The following is a 14,209-nucleotide window of genomic DNA, read 5'->3' as shown; positions in this document are numbered from 1 at the left end:
TACTTAATAGCCCTTATTTGGCCAGAACATTTTTGTATGAAATCATGTTTGTATTCGAACGAATTTCCTACATCGTCTAAATAATATCCCCGTCTCCAAGGTCTAACATATGACACCGCTAATGTAATTTTGTATGCACTGCCTCCTCGCCTATCGCATCGACTACTTGTGGTTATGTACGATTCTGTTAACATTGATAGCAGGATTATTTCCATCTGCCCGTAATGCATATGGGCTACCAAAGACCTCGATAGACAGCCCAGCCACATGCTTCCCTTATTAGTATAACTAGATGTCAGCTTGTACGTCCTTACCTCAGGCATAAACAGAAATGAACTAACTCATGATAAAAACTGGGGACTGTGGAAAATGACTAAAATCGGTATACATAAGCGGCGTTCATTTATGTTCACCACAGCCACTGTTGAAAGTAGAGCGACAACCATGAAAACAGTAGCCACGCCATCTTGTCCCTTTTAGGCCCCATCGCGAAAGTAGGTGGCAGCCATTTTTGTGTCACGACCTCTCTGCCCACTGCCAATAGCCTGCGCGCCTCTCCCCCTCACACCCCAGCCTCGCAAGCATTCCCCCGCGCCCCGACAGCCCCCGGTTTCTCCTGCTTGGACCATAAGCGCACCTCTAGCGCGACCCTGTCTCCGAGCCACATCCCGTGCTGAACCCCCTCGCTCTTTCATCTCATTCAAAGAACAGGCCCCTTTTTGATAACCTCTTCCTCCCTGCCCGATTGTCCAGCCCGATCCCAGGCCATCACCTAGCCCGACAGATGCAGTTTATTGCCCCCTACAGTAGGACCTCGCCTCACATCAAAGGAGCGGTGGTTAATCAATACCCTCACACCTCCAGATCCGACCGATCGCCCACTTTCCCGTTCCCAGCAGAATGTCCAGCTGCGCGACAACCACCACATGCTGAGGTTGAGGTGGGAACTCTACTGTAAATATGTGTGGGAACGGGGGTGAAGCGGGGATTCAGAGGATGTCTTTCCGTACATCAAGTATTGACAAGAATGTGTTTCATGTAATAAAGCAATAAACCTGTGTATAAGAGGCCAGGCCTCAAGGATGCGTTTAGAGCACCTCGAGAAGATACCCTGTTGTCTGATTTGACGTGTTCTGCTCCGTCAGAATAAACTCCTGTTTCCTGCCTTCTGTCTCCAGCGCCTGCCTCTTTGTTTGGTAATCTCGAATGGTATGAGAGGCGGCTAATGCCGGGCAAATACTGAAGGGTTCTTGGTCGAATTCGGCCCTACCTTTCGACATTATCTTTAAAACTATCTACCAATGCAAGTTGGAGTCGTTTCCCCTTCCTGGATGTGAAGCCGCATTATTTAAACTAACGATTGTCCTCAATTAATGCTTTCTGGTCTTTTGATATATCGCCCTCCGGGCAATGCTGGCCCTTGGATATCATCATTGGCTGATATTATATCCCCCGTACTACTTAAAACGGCTAATTTCACCTTTCTTGGTGACCTTAACATCCATCTTGAAGATGTTGAAGGTACTCTCAGTCAGTCTTTATTGTCTGACCTCGAAGTCTTTAATCTTTTACTTCGCAATTCGGGGGCTACTCACTCGGCCGGTCACTTGTTAGATCCAATTATTTCTAATCGACCTTACGACTGCTCCCAAAGGGCCCACCCACTAGAATGGTCAGACCATTTCGCGGTACACTTCATGTTACCTCCCTCTTTACCCAATACTAAGCCCTGTGTTGGTAAGAGCAAGCCTTCCTATCGGTGGGACAAGCTCAATATAGTGGCATTCAATCAACATCTTACTGAATCTACTCCGATTCTGGAAAGCTCTGGATCAGAATCTAATGCTTTAGTTTCCCAGTGGTTAATGGATGCTGTTACTGCATTCCTTCCTCCTATACTTAATAACCACAGATCCCTTCATCCTCCTGCACCTTGGTTCTCTGAAGATTTAAAATTACAACGAGCCAAGTGCAAGGCTTTGGAAAGGAAATGGAGGCTTTCCTATTCAACCCTTAGTAAGGTGGCTTATAAAGAAGCATTAAAGAGCTACCATGTCAATTGTAAATTGGCCAAGGCCACCTTTACGGCATCTACGATTACTTAGGCACAGAACTGTCCGCGGACTCTTTTTGCAGTAGTGAAGAAGCTAACGGGAGCAGACACGGTACCTTCTCCTCCGGCATTGGACAAACCACAGTGTGATGCTATCGCAGATTTTTTTATCTCTAAGGTGGAGCGTATTCATGAATCCTTGTTTACTCCTCCGCCATCGGCTGATTCCCTACCGGCGGCTACTTTTAGCAGTCCTCTTCCCCTCCCCTCAATGTACATCTACGACTGGCTATTGTTTGATGACATCACTTTCTCATCGTGCTTGAACAGTATTAGGTCAGGCTCCCCACGGGACCCTGTTCCTATGAAAATTCTAAAACTGTTGGACCTCGAGCCACGGAGAGTCCTAATGAGACTTCTGAATACATCTCTTACAGAGTCTATGGTGGCACAGGAGTGGAAGCATGCCATGGTCGTTCCCTTGCTGAAAAAGACCGGCGCGGACATCACTAACTTAGCCACTTTCAGGCCCATATCCCTGCTGCCTGCATGTTCTAAAATCTTGGAACGACATGTGAACACTCAGCTTAATTCGTTTGTCGAGAACGTGGGATATCTTCACCCGTCCCAATTCGGGTTTCACGCACATTACTCCAATGAATCCGCACTCCTCGGGGTGACGGAGAGGCTTCGGCACGGTATCTATCGCGGGGAGACCTTTGCACTCATCCTTTTGGATTTGAGTGCAGCGTTCGATACCGTGTCCCATTCCATTCTCCTTGATTCTCTCCGATCCCTTGGTGTTGCTGGATCTGCGCTGGCCTGGATTGCCTCCTCTTTAGGTAAAGTAAAGTAAAAGTAAAGTCCACATTTGTAAAGCGCACAATCACCCGTAAGGGTCTCTAGGCGCTGGGGGGCCGTCGGGAAGATTAAGCGAGCTATTGCCCAGAGTCACATGGTGCTGGGCTAACCTGCCGCCGGAGCCGGGGATCGAACCGTGGTCCCCAGATTCCAGCGTCAGTCGCCCTGGCCGCGGCGCCACACCTCTTCCACGAGCGTACCTTCCAGGTGTTTTCGACAGAAGCTGAATCTGCGGTCTATTCATCGGCATATGGCGTCCCCTAGGGGTCGATTCTCAGCCCTCTGCTAATTAACATCTATGTCAGACCCCTTGCTACCATCGTGGAGGACGCCGGTTTGACAATCTATTCGTATGCCGATGACACGCAGATCGTGTTCTCTCTCTCCAGCAGTGAGGGCCATGAGGTCTCTGCCTTGAAATCTGGCTTGTCACGCGTTGCTGCTTGGATGCACGACCATCTGCTCAAGCTCAATGGTGACAAGACAGAGGTTGTTATTTTGGGCAAGAATAAAGATCTGTGGGGCCCTCGGCATTGGCCCTGTGACATGGGTCCTCTGCCGAATCCAGCCCCCGTAGCCCGCAACCTCGGTTTCCTCATTGACGATAGGCTCTCTATGAGACAGCAGGTAACAAGGGTCGCTGCAATCTGTTTTTCCACCTTAAGATGGTTGCAGAAGATCCTATGGATGCTACCTTGCTCTACTTGTAGAACTGTCGTCCAGGCTCTTGTGATCTCCCGCATTGACTATGGGAATGTGCTTTATCTTGGGGCCAATAAGGCCACTATAAATAAGCTTCAGGTGGTGCAAAACTCGTCAGCTCGCTTATTGTGCAATGTACCCCGGAGATCTTCCGCAGTTCAGGCTCTGCGTGACCTTCATTGGCTTAAGGTCCCGAACCGTGTAAAATTTAAAACCTTATGCCTTCTTTTTAAAATCAGGCAGGGTTCTGCCCCTAAATATCTGCAGAACCTGGTTCAAGTCTATAAGCCTGGTCATACTTTAAGATCTTCCACTAGTGGCGATTTCTTTGTTCCCAGAATTAAACTGGCCAAAATGGGCAGCCGCTCGTTTTCTTATCTTGGCCCAAAGATGTGGAACGCTCTTCCGCCGGCCTTGAAGGCCGAGACTGATCTCCCTTTTCGTAAAAAACTGAAGACCCTTCTGTTTAATTAATCCCTTTGCACTATTTGTTCTGGTTTTGGGCCTTTTTGCTTGTTTTCTCTCTTTTATCTATCCCTGGCGCCGGGAAACCCATTGAGGGTAGCTGCGCGCAATATAAGTTCAAATAAATAAATAAAATGTGGATGGATATGGTCCCAAAAACATGGGCTGATGGCATGTGGAGCAGGGAGCTTCGGCCTCTATTGGAAGGGTCGATGGTGATCAGAAAACTGGAAGAGACGACACTATAGAATTGCCTTCCTGGAAATTTTTTCCAGCAGTTTTGGTGGTTGGAATAGTGTGGAATGGAATTTACGAATAGGAAGGTGCCATTCGTGATGGTCAAATTAGCATTTGTAATTGTAATAAATAAGCTATTAGCAAGTGACAACTAGGTTTGAAGACTGCTGATGGAATTGGTACTGAGATGCTCTTGTCTGAATGTACTGTTTAGGGTGATGCACGTGCCAGTCCTAGACAAAAAATTGGCAGATACTTTATTTTGTTTCTGGCTAGCGGACTCTGTAACCAAGCTTTGCTTCTGCCGCTTTGAAGAGTAGCCACCTGCTGCAGTGACCTTCCCACCACTACTTGATGAGAACAGCTCCAACTTCCTCGTGGGATGTCACAGTAGCCTTGTGCAGCATAAGTACATGAGTAGAGTCATAATTTATGGTAGGAAGAAGACAGAGCGAACCATCATCCTGAGGCCCCTCAGAAAAGCCACACATGCTGCAGTCCCTAAAACACTTTCAAAGAAGCATAAATAGCGTACACCACACACCTCTCCTAAGTGAAGGCTGTTTGCAGAACAAGACTGAAACACCTGCACTTATCCAGCTCCAAGAGGTGAATGAGGGGCCTGACAGAAGCTGCATACTGAGGGAGCACACTTCACTGAGCTCCCATCCACTGCAAGACTGCCACCTCCCCGTACATCAGAAAAGTATTGACTGGCAGGGGCGACACTGCAGTCGTTAAGGGGAGAGGCTTTAACCAGGCCCCCAACTTTATGTCTTCCTAACCTGCAGCAGATCCCCCTGACTGGTGCGCCTTCAGCTAAGTTCGCTACAACAGCATCGCCCCTCATGTTAACTAGCAGCAGCTGCCTAGACTCAGACTCTGCCTCAATGAATATATAAGCTTATCCAAAGGCCAGCCAAAAAAGTGTGCTGCTTCTCACCTACCTCCCACAGCACAGCTGCTCTCTCACTGGGATTGATTCGCTGCCACATAGTGTCCAGTCACAATTTCATGCACCACCTATAGATGACCATAAAGAAGATAAAGTGAGTAATAAAGCTGGGAACATGAAGAGCCAACTGAAAGCACCGTCATGCATACTCCTACCTGCAAGTTGACCTTCAACTGCACACTAACCCCCAATAAACAAGAGACTTAGGGGAAGGGACGACAAGGATAAGCTTCCTGCCCACCTGACAGCGGTCACCAGGCACAAACAATGCAGGCATATGCTAAGCACTGCGAAGCTGGCCTCTAATGCTACCATAAGCATGCCTGTTCTATCATCAAGCTGTAAGTCACTGTTGCACCAGACTGTGAACCCATATTACCACAAATGTCCAAGTTCCCTGAAGAGGAAACAGGTGGCATAATAGCACTCTTGACAATTCTGACATACAAACTGAAGGAGGATTGACACCTGTCAAAGGGCCCCCTTTTGTTACTAAGACCGAGTTTAAGTAAAAAGTCCCAGTTCCACATCTGAGCACAAACAAAAAAAACAAGAATAGAGAAGAGAATGACCCACCAGTACACACTGGTGAACCTTAAGACCAGTTATGCACCCAAGAACTAAAGAACCTGCTGCAGTCTCCACAGTAATCCACTCATACCACTGACTGAAAGTGCACCCATTGACAGATGATAGGCAGGCCTTTGAGATACAAATTAATATTTGGTGAAGGCCCAGAAGGAGAACCAGGATTAGGAAAATAGAGCCTCTACCCCTAGATTCCCAGAGCAAGTATCCATACACAGTCACCAACTGCTTTCCAAACCATGCTACCCATGCCAACAAATCACCAACGCCTTAAACAAGTAGAGAACTTTCAGCACCAACAACTCAAGGATCCATTTGGTTATTTCACACCAAACCTTAAAACACCATGGAAGAACCTCTGTAAACCTGTTGGCATGTTGTTGACAATTGATAGAAAGGTACTTCATCCACCTGGTAACATCATCCTGCCAGTTCCATTAACAGCGCATTACCGCTATAAAATGCAGTTTGTCTTACACTCTGACTGCAGTAAGTATCACACCAAATGTCAAGAAGCACCCAAAGGCACTTAAAAGCAGCAGCCATACAGAGATAATATGCTCACCCCACTGCCGTTCCTAGTCCACTTGTCAGCACATCTTGACCAGGATCCATCTACCCTAAAGTGTTCCTTGAGCATCTAACCTGTGTGCCATTGATGGCTTTGCAGTAACCCACCCTACGGCACCCATGCAACCCCAACACAGCTTAGATGCAGTTCAATTGCAAATACATCCCAGGAGCCTCCATACATGATAGATGGACTTGGCACTGCTCCATTGAAGGGTACTTGACATGGAGATGACTTGGAGAAAGACTTCAGAAGTTGGTTGAAAGGTTTCCATGTCTTTCCAAGACTGCTTTCAAAGATTAAAAAAACTCTAGAGAAAGGCAAACTTAGCAGTGGACTTCACAAGATTCTAGCAACACTATTGATGCACTGTTTCAATGTAATTTAGACACTAACCACGAATCGCTCCAAGCATCAGCAAGGTGAACCAACTCTGAACATGACTGCACATGATTCTGCTGAGATGTTGTCAAATGATTTGTCCGCATCAATGTTCTGGTCCTGACTCAAATCAGGTAAAATTATTAACTTGAGAGCTGCTATCCTATTGCAATTGCACTGGTTGTCCACTGCTATCCCGCTGACTGACTTGGAGACAAAAGCTTGGTGGTATCCTTTTTGCACTTTTGGACTCTTTGACTTTTCTCAGTTTTTTGGGTGGAATACAGTGTACTAAGGACACAACATTGCAGCCTCTCCCACAGAGGGCTGTCCAACTCTAATTCCATTGCATCACAGCCAACCACCCATATGTTCTCATAGGAAGGGGTTGGGATGGTTATAGGATTACTCTCCCCCCGACCTAATAACGGGGCTTGATAAAGTCGATTTGTTCAATCTATATCCCCACTTCACTCAATAAGAAAAGGGTGGTGGGGTGATTGGAAAGCACTGCAGGTTAAAGAGATACTTTGTATGCCAACTCCAATGTTTGTGTTAGTTATTACTTTAATTTGCAGAGTGATATCAATATTGTGTGATACCACTATTTATTGTTTGGTTATGTTCCAAGCCCTACATAGTTTGGCACAGAGGCAATTACAGCTCCCAACATGAAGGTGTACCTAGTCGATCAGTGCCTAAGTCTTGCTAAATGCTTCGGGCAATATTCTTCTGAAAAGTACAGGTTTTGCTATTTTATTTGTTGTACTTCTCTACTGTTTATTTTATGGAATCTCATCTACTAGTTTTTTAGGAACTTACTCTCATACTGTGGAACTGGACTATCATTTTAATAGTGGTGTTCAGCAGAGTTGATCAGGTGTAGATTGCATTGATTGTTAGTAGAATATGGTATACGGTAACACCACCCTCTGGCTGGTTTATGCAACTTTGTATGTGTTTGCAGAAATAAACAAAGACAACGACAGGTCTAAGAGCCAAACAAACTATCAGTGTGGTACTGATTTACAAAAGTGTGTATATACATTGTTGATTTCTACCAATTTAATAATAATTATTTTAACTGTGGTAAAGTGGTGCGGCTGGCATCTGAACAGCCTAATGAGCTGCAGCTGTGCTTGAAAATGTCAATCAGCACTTCTGATATATGAAATCATTTGTTTTTAATATATATATATATATACGGTTTAAGGAGCAGTTTATTCAAAGCAAGAGATGACTCCAATTATTTTGATGAGGATTGTCTGCGAGAGATGCTTCATTTGAGGGAGGAGCCTGCTTTGTTTCTTGGTAATATGGATTGCTTGAGGCGTCGGGATGACTAACATGCACCATCACTAACGAGGAGGTGTGTAACCAGTTGGGTATTTCCAGAGGGAATTTGTTTATCTAGTTTCAAGCAATGCTAGTTTTGGCAAATGGTGGTGTGGGTCACCTTATAATAACAGTGCTATATCGAAAACATTTAGTTAAATAAGGACATGAGGACTCAGGTCCTCTGGTGTGAAAGAAAAATAACTATTAATCCACATCTTCACCATACTAAAATATTTTTCTACCACTAACCGGACACCTGATTCCTTCTCTGAAGTAACCAACTTTACTGGCTGCATTAACTACTGTCTATTAATATCCATCAGCATACGTGTCATTGTACTACAACGCTTAATAGAAATGTAACACAATAAAATAGTTGTTTTTACTCACAAAAAATGCTTTCAAACCACTACACGGTCTTCACAGACAGAAACATTCAAAGTTTTCTGGTTGCATCAATGGTATACGTTCAAGGAACTATAGCTGTTCTCACAAAGTATATCAGCTACACTGTTGATGTATAGCTACAACAGTAAACAAGATATATGGAGTGTTGTGTTTGCTGAGATAATGACAAGAGAATGTGATTTTTGGAAAAGGGCGTGAACTTGTCTTGTACTTTATTGTTGAGCTGTGGTGGCATTGTTTGGTTGTATGTACAAGTATGGTGCAAACTAGGCTGATGTGTCTTCAGTTGGCACTCTATGTGGCATTATTCAAAGACGCTAATGTGTTGTATTTAATTTCTCAACAACCATTAAGGAACAAAGGAAACGTCAATCACATCTAATTTATAAAGTATTAAAAGCTATTCCTCGTGTGTATGTTGTACTGGTTAAAAGCTACTTTTTTAGGAGTATAATGATTATTCATCACCACATCTAACATTTAACAGGCATTGGCAAAGCTAATAGGTTGAGATTGATGTGCCAAAGCATGCACTATTAGTACATTACTGCAGGCAAATGGGAAAGAGACAGCAATAGTGAACATATAAGGCTACAGTTGTAAATCTGCAAAAGAAACAGTTGATGGACGGAGTGCTAGACAATGCAAGCATTTAACCCCAGTCACAAGCATCTGGGTAAAATCCATCATTCTTTTGCTCACCACACCACCCCAATTTTGACCCAGCCATATGCAAAATCAGTCTTAACCCTGTTCCTTGTGGGAACAGTCCAGCCCGAACTGTTAAGCCAGTTCCTCTCTGGACCAGAAACAAGCATCCTGGGACTGGTTTCAGGGCATCACCCTTCATCAGCCAGGCTAGCTTGAATCCAGTGGTGTAGTGAGCATGGGACCCATGTCTGGGCATACCCTTCCCACTAAAGGCGACATTTGCAAAACTATTAGTACATTACAGTAAGGCAAATGGGAAAGAGCCAGCAATAGTGAACAGATAAGGCTACAGTTGTAAATCAGCACCTCGTGCAGTTTGACTCAAGTAAAGGCAGACGGATACATTCAAACAACTAGTACCATTACATGTGAGATAATACTCTACTGGACTGAGTCAAAATGTGACTGACAAAGACTCAAGCCACAAGCTAAATGAGGCTGGTCGAAGAAAGTCAATAACAGAAATGGGCAGACACAATGTGCACTCTATACATACAGTCTACCTGTAATTTGTTTGACAAGGGCAAACCCACTATGTATATTTTTAGCAATATGTTGGTAGAAGTCATGTCTAAAACCAGACCAAAAATGTTCACCCTAACCATGACAGCATGCACTGTAACAACAGTATATGGTAGGAAAATGCAAACAGATATTAATAAAGAAAATCACAAACCCGTCCTATGCTGGTTATGGACCTACCACTGATAAACAGCTCAACCGAGGCGAGATGCAGTTGTATTTTAACGTCCATTTCATCAATGAAACACGCTGGTATTATTTAATAACGACAACCTTCGGATGCCGCTTTACGAGGGAGCAACACATAATGGACAGCGATGGTCGACTAAAAGCCTTCCGGGAAACGAAATTTGCCAACACCTCGATTAGGTTAGATTCAAAGCGGAGTCAATAACCCTCGTAGCTTCTATCAGATCTCAACGCGGAGATAAACCTCGTAGTTTCCATTAGAATCTCGCCGCTGCCTCTTCGGGACCATCCCCTCGAATCATGCCGAGTTAACCATAGACCCCGTGTTTTTACGGCGGTCTGACACGCTGGGCTTACAGTGACTGCGCGTCCGTGCTCGTTTAAGCCCGTTCGCCATCTTTCCCGAATGTTGGCTTCCAAGCGTTCACAGGGATGGTCGGCTCCTGACTAGACAGGATTCCATTCCTTGCTCCAGCGGATGGGAGCAGCTTTGCAGCTTCCGGCCACGGGCGGCGCTCGACTCAAAGCAGCGGCTTCAGTAGAGTTCTACCGCTGCTCTCTGCAGGGTGGAATCCCTACCCGCCTCTGGTGTGACGTCACAGCCTGCGTGTTCGCTTATTTTTCAAAGCGACGATCAGCGGTTTGGTGGGGACGACCCGTGCGGGCTCAACCGGTGAGTGAGGGCGGTGGATGGATACCGTTGCCAGAGCGGCTGTGCGTCGAAGCAACCTCCACGGCTGTAGCCTCCTGCTGAGCCCGCAGGGAAGCTGCGCGATGGTTCCATGGATTATTGTATAGGCAGAGAGCGGTAGGAACAATGGGAGGCGGACCCCTCTTCTTTCATTGCTGAGATTGTTCAACCCGCTTTTTTTTGGGCGTGGAAATCTTATTTCGTTTTTCGTTGCGTGTGTCCAATATGTGCTGTCTGTTTTCTACTTGTCTCCTTGGGGATGTGCTGGAACGGTAACTGTTTTTGCCTGGATTGTATATCGGTTTTCCTAATTCTAGACTCGACCGGCGTATGCTCACGTTACCCGTTGGCGCCCTCTATAGATGACTCTTGTGATGGCGATGACAGCATTGTGGCAGCTGGGTGTTTCGGAGACGTTCATTGCTCGTACATCGGCTACATTAATAAGGAATATGCAGTGTAACTTACACGTTTTGTCCGATATCTGATCGTCAAATTGTGTGATTCATTGTCACTTTAATGTACCAGATACTATAAACGCACATATGTGGAAAACTATCCACAGTTAGATGGTCACAAATATGGTACACCTTTACGAAGAAATTATGTGACTATTCATAGGCGAGGGAGGTCACGGTGTGCATATATAAGCTTATGTAACTGAATCGCAACGTGCACTGCCCTTGTTCAGCATATTGGCCCTATTCACTTTCTTCTTATTAAAGTGCTGATTTTAGAAATGTTTTTCATGCTTCCCTTTACCCCCTTTTTGTTTGGTAAACTACTTGTTTGTGCCGAAACTCCCTGTCCCGCTTTTCACCCTCTTCCATCTTGCCAAATATATTTTCCTTCCTTGAAAATCTGCTAATTAGCATTCAACCTACTACTCCTTATTCGCTAACCTAGTAACTCTTCTGTTTCCTAACCACGCTTCCAGTTCTTAAATACTTTAAGTTGGTAAATTGTGATTGCCAGTGATGTTGAGGGATTGGTCACTCCATGAAGATTTGTTATTCGTTTCTTAAACTACTTGAAGTATATAGAATCCAAAATATTTTATGATATCTACACAATTGAACTCTGGGATGTAGAAAGAATGGCATACATGTGCTTCCAGGAAGATCAAATCAATCATTTTTACCAAACAACATTTTGAATGGAATCTGTAGTTTGTGTATGGCTGTTTCTACGGTTGAGCTGCCCCTTCTGTACCTATGTGTGTTACAATAGCAAGATAATACCACTGAATGCTGGATGCAATGCATAAGTTGCCTTTGCTTTGCACATAGGTTTGTCTTTCCTTGCCACACAAGTTATTAAGCCTTGCTGCATAACTGTATCCTGCAAACATTCAGATGCTTTTGAATATAACTTATAGTAAGAAAAATGAGAGAAGTTTCCAGAGCCGTTGCAATATTATCTGTTTTAGCAAGAAGAACTGAACACCCAGCATCAGTTTTCTAGCAGCTGAAATGCAAACAAAATGTTTGTGACTAGGGAACAAAACAGACATGCTCTTGGTATGCTGTTTGATGATGTGCCAGTAATGTTAATAATGCAGTATTCGGGGAAAGGGGGAGAGGGGGGGTATGCTTACCAACATAATAAATCAAATCTGTTTATGCTAAAGCAGTTCTAAGAGAATCTGTGCTCAACTCCTGATAGTAGTGGCATAATCAAGAGAGAAATTCCCAGAGAAATGCATGTAAAGTTAAATCGGTACTGCATTTAATAAGCAAAAATACACCCACACAGTTAAAACCAGATAAGTGGAACCAGAGTCATTAATTTTTAACGTTTTGAGGCAAAACATTTCTAGAAGTAAAGTGCAGATCAGTAGTCCCTGTTTGCGGTTGAGCATATCCTAGGTGCTATTTCAAGTCCTCCACGGTAGAGCATCCGAGAAGGGCGCAGCAGTCAATTTTTTCCATTTATAACTTGGTCTACATTTGGTGCTCCTCAACTGATTCAATGGGGCAAAGCAAGAAGCTGGTTAGGGTATGCATCGTTGCCGAGCTCCCACTGAAATCTTTAGCTTTGGTGCCAAAAGCTGGGGGGGGTAGGATCAAGCAGCATTCTTCAGTTGCAGTGTTAAGAAGGTCGGCAACAGGCCAGTGAAGGTAAACATACACTTATTTTCAAGATGAAACATGCAGCATAGCCTAGTCGCTTCAACCAGCTGACTCCAGAATGTACCTCTTATTCTCCAAATAGCTCTGAGGTCTTAAAGTAAATAATGGTAACGAAGAAATTAAACACACTATTTAGAATATAACACATCACTCTTTCTTAATGTTACAAACATGAGTATTGAAACGAGATCTAATTGTACAGTAATAACATGGTTGTATAAGTACATAATACTCTTTTCATAGAGTAAAGCATGAGAATAAAAACAAGACAAATAATGCACAGCACACTGATGCATTCATAAAGGAATACATTTGGGACTTTTAGCTGGCCAAATGAAACAAATGATGAACGGCAAGCATCAGTGATAAAGTCATCATCCTTTCTAGGTTTCCTTATAGGATGATTCTGTCATATATTCCTAATGAACTTGTCTTCCCTCTTATCCTCATCACAATGGATACTTGCAGAGCCATGTTGTTAATCCTTTTTCTACACCACTGCATGTTGTCACTTCTTGCACATTCCACCTCCTTCCTTCATCATCCACCACACTGCTAGTCCTTGCTTGCACCACTCACTTTGATTGTAGGCTTCCATTCTCTCTCCATGCATGTCTCCCTCCTTACACTGTCTCCATCGTCTTGATTCTATTGTTGTGTTTCTGAGCATAACCGTTCTGGTCACATTGCACTCTTTCCCAAATCCATCTCATTCACCTTTTGCCTTGGCGTCCCACCATTCATGCTGCAGTAACCCATGTAGAAGGGACTTTTTCCATTATTAGAAAAGTGTGCCTCCATAGTCATAGAATGTGGAGTTGTCTTATAACTCCACAACATCTTTTGTACTTCTTCTCTGAGCGTCACCAGGCATTTAATTATGTTAAAAAGAGCATTGTACATGTAATGGAGTTAAAGACTTATAATCCGCGTGATAGGTCTATCATTGTTACTGATGCTAGTTGGCATGGTTTTGGAGCATTTAAAGGCAGGCCAGGAAAGATTAGTGGCATTCGGTTAAAAAAACAAACTCTCAGGGGAACAGAAGTATGTTACTTTTGTGCTAAAAAAAGAGGTTTCTAGCTTGGAGGTAGGGGATACAGCACTTTAGGATGTGTGGGGAACGTTCTATAAATTAATGATGGATTGTAGCCGCTTGCCGATCTGTTCTCAACAAAGGCAGTTGGTAAGGTAATTCCATCCATAGATTAAATAGTTGTGTTGGGTACAAGAATGGCCTGTTGAGATAAAGTATGTTCCTTGCATGATGAATGTGAACGCAGACTGCTTTTTAAAAAATCTGTTAGAGGACTGGGGGTTGGAGGGGGATGATGATTGGTTGGCAGTAGATATAGATCCATCGTCTTCTGTATCGATCATGGTGAAAGTGTAGAAGAGGGTGTTG

At 44.2% G+C, this 14,209-nt stretch overlaps 1 protein-coding gene and 1 long non-coding RNA gene across 3 annotated transcripts in view; one reads left to right on the top strand and one right to left on the bottom strand.

The window, feature by feature from the left end:
* LOC144821432 (uncharacterized) overlaps window positions 1-10,346 on the bottom strand; it is a 181,433-nt gene extending 171,087 nt beyond the window's left edge. The window contains exon 1 of the long non-coding RNA XR_013608348.1: window positions 9,973-10,346. This is a non-coding gene — a long non-coding RNA (uncharacterized LOC144821432). The remainder of the gene's footprint in view (window positions 1-9,972) is intronic.
* Window positions 10,347-10,529: 183 nt separating this feature from the next.
* Window positions 10,530-14,209, top strand: part of ZNF518B (zinc finger protein 518B) — a 51,298-nt gene continuing 47,618 nt past the window's right edge. Inside the window, exon 1 of one of the 2 annotated variants that reach the window (XM_078678472.1) lies at window positions 10,530-10,654. The gene's annotated coding sequence lies outside the window, so the exon portion shown is untranslated. Of the gene's footprint in view, window positions 10,790-14,209 lie in introns of both variants that reach the window. The other variant, XM_078678471.1, reaches the window with a different exon arrangement.

This window comes from Lissotriton helveticus, chromosome 2_2 (assembly GCF_964261635.1).
Source record: "Lissotriton helveticus chromosome 2_2, aLisHel1.1, whole genome shotgun sequence".
NCBI classification, from domain to species: domain Eukaryota; kingdom Metazoa; phylum Chordata; class Amphibia; order Caudata; family Salamandridae; genus Lissotriton; species Lissotriton helveticus.
Note: the sequence above shows the minus strand (reverse complement) of the source record. Positions and strands in the feature narration are given on the sequence as shown.